This window comes from Schistocerca serialis, chromosome 3 (genome assembly GCF_023864345.2).
Source record: "Schistocerca serialis cubense isolate TAMUIC-IGC-003099 chromosome 3, iqSchSeri2.2, whole genome shotgun sequence".
In the NCBI taxonomy this organism is placed as follows: Eukaryota; Metazoa; Arthropoda; class Insecta; order Orthoptera; family Acrididae; genus Schistocerca; species Schistocerca serialis.
In genome coordinates this window covers 529,473,889-529,486,941 of record NC_064640.1, presented here as the reverse complement: position 1 = coordinate 529,486,941, position 13,053 = coordinate 529,473,889, and the positions used below count along the sequence as shown (strand labels likewise).

At 41.0% G+C, this 13,053-nt stretch overlaps 1 protein-coding gene and 1 non-coding gene across 3 annotated transcripts in view; one reads left to right on the top strand and one right to left on the bottom strand.

Moving 5' to 3' along the window:
• Window positions 1–13,053, bottom strand: part of LOC126470408 (pancreatic triacylglycerol lipase-like) — a 472,913-nt gene that overhangs the window by 196,687 nt on the left and 263,173 nt on the right. The gene's annotated exons all lie outside the window — the stretch shown is intronic.
• Window positions 6,956–7,028, top strand: Trnak-cuu (transfer RNA lysine (anticodon CUU)). Its single transcript has one exon. It is a non-coding gene; the product is annotated as a tRNA-Lys (tRNA).

Sequence of the window (13,053 nt, the reverse complement as noted above, 5' to 3'; positions counted from 1 at the left end):
TTAGCACTTTGTAAATACAGTAAGGTGGGAAGAAATTTCCCTCACCATTGCAGCCCGCAATAACTGTTATTGTCTCTCCTTTTACAGTAGAAGTAATAACATGGACATCTGCTTCCTTTTACCGCCACAACCTTCTAATGCTCATTGTGTAACTGTAGACAAGTTTCGTCTACGTTGTAGGTACTACCTGGTTTATCCAAAAGACCGTTTTCTGTCAACGTTTTTGTCAGTAGATCAAAGCAAGAACTGACTTCGTCTCTGTTCACTCCAAACGCTGTGGCTTTTCTGATGTTTTAAGTCTGCATTGCGTTCTAAAAATGAGAGAAGCTTCAGTCCCATCTGATCAGCTAAATTGAAAGCTATTTGCCTGAGGTCTGACGGTTTGGGAGCAAAGCCACATGCTTGCAGTTTCTTTACATGGCCAACTAACTTCCTTTCTGAATCTCAACCAAGTATAATGATGGTCCAGACCCTGTTTTCTTGAAATTGTGCGTGGCAAGTCTTCTCCTTAATGTTCGTTCTGGTATATTTTTCTTTCGAGCTGCTTTCCTTTTAGCACTACATTTTCTTCGACTAGACTCACGGCCTCTATTAGATCTTCTGCAGTCCATTTTCCCCTGTCTGTTGTCCTAATGCGTTTTCTCGACATTTTTCTGTAAAATAAAATCGTATAGACTTCTGTTAGCTGTGCAAATATCGCGGTATCTGTCCCAGAGTAAGGCTGGGTCATCTGTCTGTTTCCATAGCGACAGATGCTGCACCCCCATTTTCAGCAAAGATGTTAGCGAAAGAAGCCATTATTCGACCACATAACCTACAACATTTCTATTCCACAATCTAAATGTGAATTATAAGCTACCAGGTCCGTATCTACTAGTACCTGCTACTAAAAATCGTGAAAAGTTTCCTTCAATTGACTTGGTTCTAATTTATTAAATCTCTCCTCTAGTTTCCATTCCTGAAGTACAAAAACTTGCGAGTAAACTGATCTCACTAGCGGTTACAACAACAACAACAACGTCTACTAAGGAATTTCTTGGAAATGTGGTGTCAGTCTCCCTGCGTCATCTTTATCACTTTTATCTTATATAGAGACTTCGCAGCGAATTTCTTATTAGATGGTTTGGAGCAGGAATCGACCTGGCACAGTAGCAATCTGATTTTGGGGTTTGTTCTTTGCAATGAGCTCGATATTGTCACAAATTATGACACTTAAACAAAGGCGATTTGATGAGTTATGTCGTCTTAACACAGTATTCCTCGACTACGACATAAAATAAGTGTCAAAAATATTTGCCTTTGACAGTGCGATGGCCTGCTTGAGGCTAGGTGCAGTCTCTGTGTTAAACGTGGCAGGTCGCTGCAGCTTAGGTACCGGTTTCAGTCCCCACCGCTGGCGGTGATATTTCCGCTCGGCGCAAAAATGCGGATACGCCTTCCTCCGGAGCGAAAGTAAAGCTGTCGTTCTCGCGTGCCGTGCGACGCCAGTGTAATTAGCGAGTCCACTTGCTACCCTTCTCAGTGTGACCCGCCCGTGAACCAAAACATGCAATTTTCAAATGTTTGTTTGGGTATGACGAGAGTTTCAATGATCTCTCGAGAAAAATCTGATCCAAGTCCAAGATGGCCGCCGAGTAAGTGACGCCAGAAACCATTTCCAGAAAGTTAAGTGATTTAGACAGGAATATAATTTAGTTTAACGCCGACAACAAATTAAATACGTGCATTAGTGTATCGTTTAGTCTTGCCATTAAAGGTTTGACTTTTCTTTGCGTATTTTTTTAGAAAACACGAAAAGATCGTAACTTCGCGAAGTCGCGCTTAGGCTTAAATTTTGTAAACGTGTTTGTTTCTTGTTTCACGGTAATTTAACTAGTTTCTCGGTAACAAATAAGTAAACTACCGTAAATAGCGTATAACTTCATTGTTTTTATACAGATTTCAGAAAAACAGCGTAACTTTATATCAGAAACTTGCCTATATACATTTGTTTTATAGGCCTAATTCTCGTAACGTTTTTGGAGAATCAAAGTTAAAGTATCTCGTTTAATTGTCCTTTTTTTCATTCCATCGAGTGAAATATATAATAAATAGCGTATACCTTCATTGTTTTAATACAGATCTCAGAAAAACAGCGGAATTTTAAATCAGAAACTTGCTTATATACATTCGTGAATAGGCTTAATTCTTGTAACGTCTTTTTTGATTTTCGGTAATTTAAATGATTTATTCTAGCTAAAGTATTATTTTTGCCATGAGTGAGAAGTGCCTGACATGCCGTAGAATTGTTAGTTCCGGGGTTTGGTGTGATGGATGCAGTAGTTTTTTTCACTGGGGGGACTGCAGTGGCGTGGGTGTTGGGAAAGTGGATCAGGCTCATCAGTGGTTATGTAGGATTTGCAGCAGAGATAGGAAGATAGTGGAACAGGAGGGGAAAATTGCTGCCCTTCAGGCTGAGCTAGATCAGGCTAGGGAAGATCTGGACAGGTTAAGGAGGGAGAAGGGCAAAGAGAGGTGGGAAGTGGCAACAGGTAGCAGAAGGAACAGGCCTAGAACTAAGTCTGACAGTTTTGTGGTGAATGTCAAAAATAAGTTTGACCTGTTGCTTCAGTTAGAAACTGATGAGCCTCAAGCAGAGGTAGGTGTAGACAGGACACAACAAACTTTCAATAGGAAATTGAAAAAGAATGTAGGAAAGTCATTGAAAAGGAAGAAAGTTTTGTTGTTAGGCAGTTCTCATGCCAGAGGTGTAGGCCAACTTCTGCAGGAGGAATTAGGACCAGAATACCAGGTCACAAATTTTTTCAAACCAAGTGCTAGTCTGGATCAGGTGACAGAGGATTTAGGTTCACTCTGTAAAGGATTTACCAGGGAAGACACCGTGGTTATTGTGGGAGGGCCAGGGAACAGCATCGACAGAGATCCTGGGTACAGTATAGAGTGTGACCTGGTAAAGATTGCGTCGGCATCGAGACACACCAATGTTGAATTTGTATCTGTCCTGAGACGCCATGACCGGCCTCATTTGAACTCTTCTGTTGGGAGAGTTAATTTGGAGTTGGAACGGCTGCTTGGGTCAGGTGCGGGGGCTCATATTGGTGTGGTTCCTGTTGATGATCTCAGTAGGTGGGACTATACCAGGCACGGCCTACATATCAACAGGAAAGGGAAGGGGAAACTGGCTGGGGTAATAGCAGGAAATTTAAAGGGGGGAGGCACTGCCATGAATAGTAAAATACCAGTGGTTACAGGTGTTGGAGCAGCACCTTTTTTAGGATAGGTAAGACAGAAAGATGTCAAGTTCTACGAGAGGTCAGGATTGAAACAAATCTTCAGTTTAGGAAAGAAATTAAACAGCACAATTCTAGCACATTGGATCACCAATCACAGCTATCAATTATAAATTTTCACCAATCACCAGAAATTTTATCTCCACCAAGTTGTATCTCAGTCCTAGGTAACTGCATTGATGAATTAAAGTCACCCAACCCAGTTGACATAATCTGCCTCTCTGAACACCGTGTGACCACTGGTATAGGAACTAGGCCTAAGCACAATGAGAAACTCAGACAGGAGAGTACTGCAAATGTTAGAATAAGGAAAGGTTCTCAGAAAAGTATAATTAAAAATAATGTAAGTATATTTCATCAAAATATTGGGAGTTTAAAGAATAAAGTAGATGAGCTTCTGGTTTGTTTAGAAGATTTAGAAGCTGAGAATGAAATAGATGTACTATGCCTGTCTGAGCATCACATTGTTACTGATATGGATAAGGTAAATGTAAGTGGATATAAGCTCTCTGCACATGTAATGAGAGAAAATATGGAGAAAGGAGGAGTTGCCATATATGTCAAAAGTTATCATTGTGCAAAAAGTATAGAAACAAAAAAGTTTTGTGTAGAGAAACATATAGAAGCATGTGCCTGTGAGCTTAAATTAAATAAAGGCACATTTATAATTGTAACTGTATATAGGTCCCCATCAGGAAATTTTCATCTATTTCTGAAAAATTTGGACTCCTTGTTGTGCTATCTGTCAGACAGGGGGAAGCAAATTATTATTTGTGGGGACTTCAATGTAGATTCTCTGAAAGAGGGTAATAGGAAAAATGACCTTGAAGTATTACTCGGTTCTTTCAATTTGACACCCGTTATTGATTTCCCTACTCGGGTGGTAAAGGATAGCAGCTCACTGATAGATAACTTCTTTATAGACCAAGATAAGTTTAACCAGATAAATGCTCAGCCTGTTGAGAATGGTCTTTCTGATCATGGTGCACAGCTAGTTACAATATATGACATAGCTCCATTCATCAATACTAAACAGTCCTCCAAAGTAGTACGTTCAGTCAACGATTTAACAATTGCAAATTTCAGGGAAAGCCTACAGCAGATAGACTGGGATGAGGTGTACCATGAACCTGATGCCAATTTAAAATATAATTTATTTCATGACATTTTTGTAAATGCATTTGAAAACTGCTTCCCCAAGAAAATAGTTAAATATACTCATAAGAAACCTTGTAACAAACCATGGCTTACTAAGGGTATAAAAATATCTTGTAACTGGAAAAGGGAAATGTATCTGACAGCAAGAAAGAGTAGTGACCCGGAAACTATCAAAAATTATAAAAACTACTGTGTTATATTAAGAAAAGTTATTAAAAAATCCAGGAGTATGTGTATCATGTCTGAAATCAGCAACTCTGATAATAAAATTAAAACAATTTGGAATATTATTAAAAGAGAAACAGGTCAACCAAGAGCAGAGGAAGACAGTATTACCATCAAATTGAATGAAAACTTTACGAACAAAAAGTCAGAAGTTGAAAATATTTTTAATAATCATTTTCTAAATGTTGTGGATATAGTAGGATCCAGGTGTTCATTAGAAGATGCTAGGCTGTTAATGGAAGAGGCCATACCTATGCAATTTGATACAATTGAAATCTCACCCACTTCTCCCTCTGAAATTAGGAAAATAATAAACTTGCTTAAAAGCAAAAACTCACATGGAATTGATGGCATTTCCAGCAAAATACTAAAAGCTTGTTCTCAACAGATAAGTAAGATTCTCAGCCACCTGTGTAATAGCTCTCTGGAACAGGGCATTTTCCCTGATAGACTGAAATATGCTATTGTTATACCTTTGCATAAAAAGGGGGATAGATCTGATGTCAACAATTACCGTCCAATCTCCCTTCTAACAGCTTTATCCAAAATTTTTGAGAAAGTAATGTATTCAAGAGTAGCTTCACATATCTGTAAAAATGAAATACTAACAAAATGTCAGTTTGGTTTCCAGAAAGGTTTTTCAACAGAAAATGCCATATATGCTTTCACCAGTCAAATTTTGAATGACCTGAATAACCGAACACCACCCATTGGGATTTTTTGTGATCTCTCAAAGGCTTTTGATTGTGTAAGTCATGAAATTCTGCTAGACAAGCTCAAGTATTGTGGCATGAGTGGGACAGTGCACAAATGGTTTAATTCGTACCTAACTGGAAGAGTGCAAAAAGTTGAAATAAGTAGTTCTCGTAACATGCAAAGATCAGCACATTCCTCAAACTGGGGAACTATCAAGAATGGGGTTCCACAAGGGTCAGTCATGGGTCCTTTGTTGTTCTTATTATATATTAATGACTTGCCATTCTATATTCATGAAGAGGCAAAGTTAGTTCTCTTTGCTGATGATACAAGTATAGTAATCACGCCTGACAAACAAGAATTAACTGATGAAATTGTCAATACTGTCTTTCAGAAAATTACTAAGTGGTTCCTTGTAAACGGACTCTCACTGAATTTTGATAAGACACAGTACATACAGTTCCGTACAGTGAATGGTATGACGCCATTAATAAATATAGACCTTAATCAGAAGCATATAGCTAAGGTAGAATATTCCAAATTTTTAGGTGTGTCCATTGATGAGAGATTAAATTGGAAGAAACACATTGATGATCTGCTGAAACGTTTGAGTTCAGCTACTTATGCAATAAGGATCATTGCAAATTTTGGTGATAAACATCTTAGTAAATTAGCTTACTACGCCTATTTTCACTCATTGCTTTCATATGGCATCATATTTTGGGGTAATTCATCACTGAGGAATAAAGTATTTATTGCACAAAAGCGTGTAATCAGAATAATAGCTGGAGTCCACCCAAGATCATCCTGCAGACATTTATTTAAGGATCTAGGGATATTCACAGTAGCTTCTCAGTATATATATTCTCTTATGAAATTTGTTAGTAACAACCAAACCCAATTCAAAAGTAATAGCAGTGTGCATAACTACAATACTAGGAGAAAGGATGATCTTCACTATTCAAGATTAAATCTAACTTTGGCACAGAAAGGGGTGAATTATACTGGCACTAAAGTCTTTGGTCACTTACCAAATAGTATCAAAAGTCTGACAGATAACCAACAAGTATTTAAGAAGAAATTAAAAGAATTTCTGAATGACAACTCCTTCTACTCCATAGAGGAATTTTTAGATATAAATTAAGGAAAAAAAAGAAAAAAATATTTAAAAAAATAAAAAAATTAAAAAAAATAAAGTTGTTATATTAACTTAAGTATGTTGTTAAATTAACCTAATTATGTCATGTATTGGAAAATTTGACTCGTTCCACATCATTACGAAATATCGTATTCATGATCCATGGAACTAGTATTAATCTAATCTAATCTAATCTAAGCGCATGTTGCTGCTTTATACGAAATTAAACACAAATTGTTAAAATATGAAGTTTCATATTGTTACCTATGTGCCTTAGATTACGATCACAAATGAGACTATCTTAAGCCCATTTTTACATAATTATACAATCCGATAAAGATTTTCATTATTCAACTATTATTAAATACTTTTTTAAAAAAATTGTCCACGTTCTACCTGGACTGGAGTAAAGCAACTTCTGCAAGATCTTGTTACACACAGGACGTCTGCCCGGCTAGCTCAGTCGGTAGAGCATGAGACTCTTAATCTCAGGGTCGTGGGTTCGAGCCCCACGCTGGGCGAATATTTTTAATTCTTGTCGTCTCATTTTGAAGTCATGATGATACTATAGAGTATCGTCTGTTCAGTAAAAACAACGATAATTCAAAAGGGAACCGTTTTAAAAAATTTAAAATTTCATCGAAATACGAAATGCACATGCATTATACATGCACTAACGAACGAAAGATATCTGGCGTTTGTTTGACTGTTGTGTGCTTAACTGGAATTAATTTTATCCCCGGATACAGTGTAGTGCCGCATCATCCAGTCAACGACAGACATGGACTGCCGTAAGTGTGTCGTGGCTACAAATTGTTATTCTGCCGTATTTGCTGGCATCGTGTCTGATAATAGGTAAGCTACAATTTACTATATAGTTTTTTCATTGATGCTGAAGGTATGGCATCGAGGTGATCAGGCAAGGCAACCATACAACTTACTTTTTATGACAGACATTCTGTTTAATTTAAATACAAACATGTATACATATTACACTCCTGGAAACTGAAATAAGAACACCGTGAATTCATTGTCCCAGGAAGGGGAAACTTTATTGACACATTCCTGGGGTCCGATACATCACATGATCACACTGACAGAACCACAGGCACATAGACACAGGCAACAGAGCATGCACAATGTCGGCACTAGTACAGTGTATATCCACCTTTCGCAGCAGTGCAGGCTGCTATTCTCCCATGGAGACGATCGTAGAGATGCTGGATGTAGTCCTGTGGAACGGCTTGCCATGCCATTTCCACCTGGCGCCTCAGTTGGACCAGCGTTCGTGCTGGACGTGCAGACCGCGTGAGACGACGCTTCATCCAGTCCCAAACATGCTCAATGGGGGACAGATCCGGAGATCTTGCTGGCCAGGGTAGTTGACTTACACCTTCTAGAGCACGTTGGGTGGCACGGGATACATGCGGACGCGCATTGTCCTGTTGGAACAGCAAGTTCCCTTGCCGTTCTAGGAATGGTAGAACGATGGGTTCGATGACGGTTTGGATGTACCGTGCACTATTCAGTGTCCCCTCGACGATCACCAGTGGTGTACGGCCAGTGTAGGAGATCGCTCCCCACACCATGATGCCGGGTGTTGGCCCTGTGTGCCTCGGTCGTATGCAGTCCTGATTGTGGCGCTCACCTGCACGGCGCCAAACACGCATACGACCATCATTGGCACCAAGGCAGAAGCGACTCTCATCGCTGAAGACGACACGTCTCCATTCGTCCCTCCATTCACGCCTGTCGCGACACCACTGGAGGCGGGCTGCACGATGTTGGGACGTGAGCGGAAGACGGCCTAACGGTGTGCGGGACCGTAGCCCAGCTTCATGGAGACGGTTGCGAATGGTCCTCGCCGATACCCCAGGAGCAACAGTGTCCCTAATTTGCTGGGAAGTGGCGGTGCGGTCCCCTACGGCACTGCGTAGGATCCTACGGTCTTGGCGTGCATCCGTGCGTCGCTGCGGTCCGGTCCCAGGTCGACGGGCACGTGCATCTTCCGCCGACCAATGGCGACAATATCGATGTACTGTGGAGACCTCACGCCCCACGTGTTGAGCAATTCGGCGGTACGTCCACCCGGCCTCCCGCATGCCCACTATACGCCCTCGCTCAAAGTCCGTCAACTGCACATACGGTTCACGTCCACGCTGTCGCGGCATGCTACCAGTGTTAAAGACTGCGATGGAGCTCCGTATGCCACGGCAAACTGGCTGACACTGACGGCGGCGGTGCACAAATGCTGCGCAGCTAGCGCCATTCGACGGCCAACACCGCGGTTCCTGGTGTGTCCGCTGTGCCGTGCGTGTGATCATTGCTTGTACAGCCCTCTCGCAGTGTCCGGAGCAAGTATGGTGGGTCTGACACACCGGTGTCAATGTGTTCTTTTTTCCATTTCCAGGAGTGTATAAAACTGGATGAACGTATATATTTGTGTGTGTGTGTGTGTGTTCAACATCTCCTCTTAAACCACTGGACCGATTTCACCAAAACGCATATCACTTACTGTCTGGAAGTCATCGCTGTGGGGGTAAGAACCACCGCCCTATCAAAAGAGGGGGGAGCGAGGTGAAAGCTCAGTATATGCAACGACACGCGAATATCCATAACTAGGTCACCCAGTATTTTTTCATGCCTTTCACCAAACTTTACACATAATTTTAAGTCTTTAAAAAACTTTTTCTCGTTGTCGATCCTACAAATTGATGAAAGGGAAAAAAAAAAATCTTTATTATTTACTACATTTTGGCTGCTCATGCAGTAAAACTGCAGCATGAAGCATGATGTTTTAATTTTTTATTTCTTTACTACTACCTATATTCGCGACGCAGTTTGCAGGCAGTATTCACATATACCTCGGAATGTACCAGTAAAATTATGTCATTGTACGACACGTAGTTCAGGACATATGACGTCATAAGCAGTGAGATGTGTGAAAAGCTGCCATGTCACGCATGAAGTTTTAATTTATTACTTCTTTACTATTAACCCCATTAATAATAGATTTCGCAGACAGTAGCCGCATATACCACTGAAATACATGCAAAATTATGTCATTGCTACAGCACACATTTCAGGAGATATGATGTCACAAATATTGAACTGCGTGAAAATGAAACTGCAGGACGAAATAAAAAACAAGGCGAAATATGTGTACAAATACGTCTGAAACATGTTAAATATAGGTGAAATATATTTGACATGTGCGTACGCAGGCAAAGCCACGGGTAAAAAGTTCAGAAAGAGAAAGAGAGAGAGAGAGAGAGAGAGAGAGAGAGAGAGAGAGAGAGAGAGAGAGCGGCGGGTGGTGGGTGGGGGTGAGGGGGGGGGAAGAGATGGACAGAGAAGGGAAAGAGGACAAGGTTGAAAACGACAGGGGGAGGAATAGATAGGCAGAGAGAGGTGGGAAGAGGAGATGAGTAGAGAGCGGGGGCTGAGGTAATTGGCAGAGAAAGGGTGGAGGGGATGAGCGACAGGGAAAGGAAAGAGTAGGAAACAAACAGTGAGAGGGGAAGGATGAGGTAGACAGAGAGAGGGAGAGGGAGGAGGAGAAATTGGACAGGGAGGATGTGTAGCTTGTGATGGACAGAGAGAGGGGAAAGGAAGAGACGGCCTAATAGAAGATTGGAATAAATACCGGGTACTCAGCTAGTAATTTACTAATATAGACAATAAATCCTGTTAGAACCATCTCGCCAAAAGCCTGCAGCGTACCTTGCAGTATAGTGTGCATAAGTATGCTCATATTCACACACCAGTACTTTGACGAAACTATTTATGTTAATGAAAACATCCCCACAAGAAATAGTTCTGTCATTTTTAAATTATTCTTAAACAGGTATTCTTAGTATGTCTTTGACAGCAGTAAAGTCTTATGAAAAATCACTGCTGTTACTCTGGTCTCATTAAATTTAATTCCTACTCGCCCTTGAGAAGTGTAAGTTTTCTCCGTGGTATTAAAAGAATAGTTATTTTCTCACCTTTTCCGTAGTAGAGTACCACATCACCTCCATGAAACGAAATAACTCACCTTAATTTACTTTAATGTGTATGAACAACATCTACCAGAGAACAAAAATTTTTAGTGCTGAAGGGCAGTTGCTGGCCGCTGTGGCCTTGCGGTTCTAGGCGCTTCAGTCCGGAACCGCGCGACTGCCACGGTCGCAGGTTCGAATCCTGCCTCGGGCATGGCTGTGTGTGATGTGCTTAGGTTAGTTAGGTTTAAGTAGTTCTAAGTTTAGGGGACTGATGACCTCAGATGTTAAGTTCCACAGTGCTTAGAGTCACTTGAACCATTTGAAGGGCAGTTTTTTATATTCAAGGGAGTCGTACTCCCAGCTGACCTTGTATTGAAGGAAAACACTATATCGTCAACGCAAATTCCAGATCGTGCTGCACTTTCCATTTTGTGATCAACATACGTGTGAGCAAGTGCAAATGATATACTCGATGTGACAAATGTGGGTGAAAGAACGCCAGAAATCGGCCAGCTGGAGCATGGAACCTAACGAATACATCTCCAGGACCACACGCATGAGTTAACAACGCTGGAAATCATAAATAACACCGAACGATAAGTGCACATTACAAAATTTGTGCTACGAAAGTTGATTCTAACATAAAAAAAACAAGAGAAAAACACGACAAAACGTAACACAGCAGCAAATTATATGTAACACATAATACGTTTATTGTATGCATAAAAGGAAACATGGATTACACGCCACTGATAATGCTTCCCAAATAAAAGAAGGAAAACGCGTATGGCAAGAAACAAACTGCCTTCAATTACTTGCATAGACGGTACTTACCTCCACGGACATCTAAATCAATTTTTCAATACGTTCTCCAAAACGTGTTGAAGAAGAGAAACGTGTATGCGGAGTTCATTCCAGACGCACACACCCGAACAAAAACAACGACATGTGGCCGCCCGCCGCACTCGGCTGAAATGTAAAACGCGGACAATTCCTTTCTGGAAAACACCATCACGAGTGACGAGACATTATGTTATTAATACGAGGCTGCCACAAAACGAATACAGAAATTCACATGAAAGGTTAAGGCCTTGATGACATAACCGACATTCAAGCTGAATAATTTCCCAAAGAAGGATTTTTCTGACAGTTTGACGTGGTTGTACTTCAATGGGAGGGGGGAGACTATCTAGAACACCTGAAGCTTTAAAACCGCTGTCTTAACATTTCAGGTTTTTTTTTATTTTATTTATTTTTTATTAATACAGCCTCTAAACTCCTTGGACTGAAGAGTTACGTCTGGGACTGACAGACTCATACAAGGGTCGCTGTGCTCTCGACTTCGGTGACGGATGAAAATCAACGGCACACTAGGAGAAAATAAACCAGTTTCTTTCTGTAAACCTAAAGACAAACGTGTTTGTAGCTGCATCGCGTGGTACCCAGGTCAGAGGCGATTCCCCGTGATAGATATGCAGCTTAAAACTATTTACGGATTTAACATTCAACAGAGAAAAAAACCAATAGGTTTTTTCCTCCAAACAAATATTCCAAACTTACAGACCATAACTGAGTCAACTGCTGTGTGCAGCAATGTGTTGAGGCAGTGGGGAGAGAAGGGTCACAAGGACGCTTGGCGCATAGTCGCAGAACACGTCGATACATGGCGATGATGGCAGGATATAACTATCTCTAAAACCACATTAGGCGATGGATCCCGCTTGCCAACAAAACTCTGTTTACTAAAGAGTCTATGAATATTCAAAATGTTCAAATGTGTGTGAATTCCTAAGGGACCAAACTGCTTAGGTCATCGGCCCCTAGACTTACACACTACTTAAACTAACTTATGTTAAGAACAACACACACATTCATTCCCGAGGGATGACTAGAACCTCCGACGGGCGGGGCCTCACAGTCCGTGACGTGACGCCTCAAGCCGCGCGGCCACTCCGCGCAGCACTGTGAATATCAAGAACAAACTAATAAGGAAGATCATCAGGTGAAATCCTATCCAGTTCTTCCCCAGAGGTCAAAGATATACAGCTATCGTGGTTAGTTCTTCTAGAACTGTCGATCGCGCGGGATTTTAAAAGTTACTAAAAACTGAGCTACAATTTCATTTACTGTTGGGAATGGTATATTTTTAATTGGCAACTTCGTTCATTCCTATGAATGTGATTTTTCAAACCCATTCGGAAATATTTGAGAAATGACTAATGAGCCAACAGTTGTCATCTGATTCGAGGAAGAGAAGGGCAGAAGTCTGCTGTGGTCTGCTTGAAGGGCTCAGGGTCAATGAAAATATTTATTCTCGATCTAGTAACAGAAAACCAGTCCGTGGAATTGCGTCACACTTCTTCCCCATTTAATATAAAGTTGACTGTATGAAATCTGAGTGAGCACCTTTTTGTATGACGAGGGTGTTATCCTCCTTACACTTCTGGAACGGAGCAGTTCCTTCAACAGCAAGTAGTAAATAGACACAACAACTGTTCAGAGAAGCATTTACGAGAGTAAAATCTCATAGCACTCTCAGTGCAGTCCAAATTCAACATTA